This window comes from Vulpes vulpes, chromosome 4 (assembly GCF_048418805.1).
Source record: "Vulpes vulpes isolate BD-2025 chromosome 4, VulVul3, whole genome shotgun sequence".
Classification (NCBI taxonomy): domain Eukaryota; kingdom Metazoa; phylum Chordata; class Mammalia; order Carnivora; family Canidae; genus Vulpes; species Vulpes vulpes.
The window spans coordinates 58,225,008-58,227,883 of NC_132783.1; positions in this window are offsets into that span (position 1 = coordinate 58,225,008).

Below are 2,876 nucleotides of genomic sequence, written 5' to 3' on the forward strand. Positions count from 1 at the left end.
TTAGTATTACTTTCAGGATCCCTTAGGTCTCAAGAAAAAGTAGTTTGCTTTTCATTGGTTTCTAGAGAATGAATGGATTCCCATTTCTTTTCTCTTTAATCCAAGACTTGCCTCGGAATTTGTGCCTTCACTTCCAACTATTTAAGGCTTTTAGATCATATTCATCATGTACCTTTAATTTTTCATTTTTATGAAAAATTTGTCTTTATGTGTGGCAGGTAAGAAATCCTTATATGTGTTATCTCAAGTTATTTGATTATATTATTTGGTTCATCTGAATAAAGTTTTGACTGTTAAAACATTGTGTTACTTGTTGAGTTGAATGATTATTTTGATGATGAATTCTGGATGACTGGGAGCAAGGTATTTTGAAATCTCTCATTAATTTTACAAGGTCTCCTTCCTGCCTTTATGTATTTAGCTGCTTATGTTCTTTGATGTCTCCCTTGACTGTTTTATCTTCTTTATTATTTGTGCCTTTTATAACTCCAGACAAATGTTCCCTACACTCTAAGTGCTATTAGCCTGAAGTTCTACTTTGTCTGAGATTAATGTTACCGCTCCCGCTTTCATTTGTCTTCATTGGTCCAGTGTCTCTTTGCTCACCATTTTATCATAATCATATTTGAAGTATGAATCAATATGTCCAATGGGCCATATCTTTGCATGAATGCTTTTCTAGGACTTTAAACCTTAGCCCACTGAGTTCATCATTTCCTCCCTAAAACCCTTTTTTCTTCTTTCTTTTCCATCTTGGTCATGATGGAAAGCTCTTGTTTCACTTGTTTGTTCTTTTTTTTCTTAAAGATTTTATTTATTTATTCATGAGAGACACAGAGAGAGAGGCAGAGACACAGGCAGATGGAGAGGCAGGCTCTCTTCAGGGAGCCTGATGCAGGACTCAATCCTGGGACCCCGGGGTCATGACCTGAGCCAAGGCAGCCGCTCAACCACTGAGCAGCCCAGATGCCCCTCACTTGTCTGTTCTGAATGGAGTATCCAGATCCCCTTTGGCGGCCAGTCCCTCCCCTTGCCCAGCCTAGGAGCTCTGCATGGTGTTTTCTTGTGCCCACTTCAGGATGGGCAAGTGATTGCCACAGGACAAGTAGACATCACCTTCTACTAGACTTAGAGACCCAAACACAACAACTTTAGTACAAATAGGTCCAAAGAGATAGTGGCTGTTTTTCAGAAGAGGCTCTTTAGAGCTCAGACTTGGAAACCAGACCGCTGGCTCAAATCCTTCCTCTGTCTCTCATTTGCAACTTCAGGCTAGTTACTTAATCTGCCTCAGTTTTCCTACCTACCTCATTCTTGTGAAGATTACAATTATCAATTTATGTAAAAAAAAATTAAGGGATCCCTGGGTGGCTCAGCGGTTTAGTGCCTGCCTTTGGCCCAGGACGTGGTCCTGGAGTGGGATCGAGTCCCGTGTTGGGCTCCCGGCATGGAGCCTGCTTCTCCCTCTGCCTGTGTCTCTGCCTCTCTCTCTCTCTCTATGTCTATCATAAATAAATAAATAAATAAATAAATAAATAAATAAATAAATAAATCTTTTTAAAAAAATTAGAAGAGGGGGTACCTGGCTGGCTCAATCTATAGAGCACGTGACCTTTTATCTCAGCGTTGTGAGTTCAAGCCCCACGTTGTGTGTGGAGCCAACTTAAAAAAAAAAAATGAGAACAGTACTTATAATACAGTGTGCAGATATGGATGTTAACTATTGTCAATTTCTTGTGCCCCAGGACCTGGGAGGACAACAGTCCAGGGCATGTGAATTCTGAGCAGAAGTGTAGTCAGCATGAAGAAGAGGGGAGGCAGTGGGAGGACAGACCAGGCCCTTCACAGGGGTGAGCCCTGCAACAAGTTGGTCCCAAAGCTGGTCATGCCCAGGATTTTTCAGACATTAGGCAATGAATCCCTTTTTTGTTTAATATTCTGTGACTAAGTCAGAAAACCTTAAATTATACAACTACTAAGCAAAGTGCCAGGCCAGCAGCTTAGATTGCCCCCTCTCCCTCACTGCACACATGCTATGTGGCAAGTCTGCATGGCCTCCTTCCTCAATTTGTTCTCATTATGATGCCTTTTCTCCACTTCCCTAACTCAGGGTTGAAGAAAGAAAATCAGTGTTTGTGAATACCAGCTACATACTTAGAGACTGTGAGGACATGTTCACTTTTGAATCCTGAAAATAGCCCTGTGAGGAATCAGAAGCTCAGAGACGGTGACTAACTAGTCCAAGGCCACACAGCCTTGGTGATTCTAGCTCCAGAGGCCACACTTAGCGCCACTCTGCCATACTGTCTGGATAAATATTTGCTGGGTGGCTAACCCCAGGAGCAGGACCTATGGAATTCATTGCAAGCAGTCCTCCACATGGCCCAGACCAGTGGTTATTTAGTCCCTTTTGACTAAATGGCAATGACCTTGAAAATGGCAATGGCCCTAATGCAGTTCACTCATGTCAGACGTCACACACAGCCGCCCTGACTATGTTTCTCAGGGAACTGGTCATCTATCACTAAATCTACCTATCCTCAGCCCCAAAGTTTGCTGAGCCCTTTTGCAGAGAGAGAAGCAACAGAAGCGAGGTTGTGGCCATGCCACTTCCCTTAATCAATCATGAAAAGACTAACAAATGGCCTGGTGGTTTTCCCAGCATGAATTCACACATAGGTACACACATGCATGCATACAAACAATCCAGGCTGCCAATCTGTCTTGAAAATACAGCATTCCATGGAGACTTTCCTGAATAGTCCTGTAAAACTATCTCCATCTCTATTCCTTGGCTTCGCACGTTGTCCAATAGAATGTTTATTGCTTGTTCTGCGGTCACCCCCTCTTAGTTCCTTAAAATCCACTGAGTACAC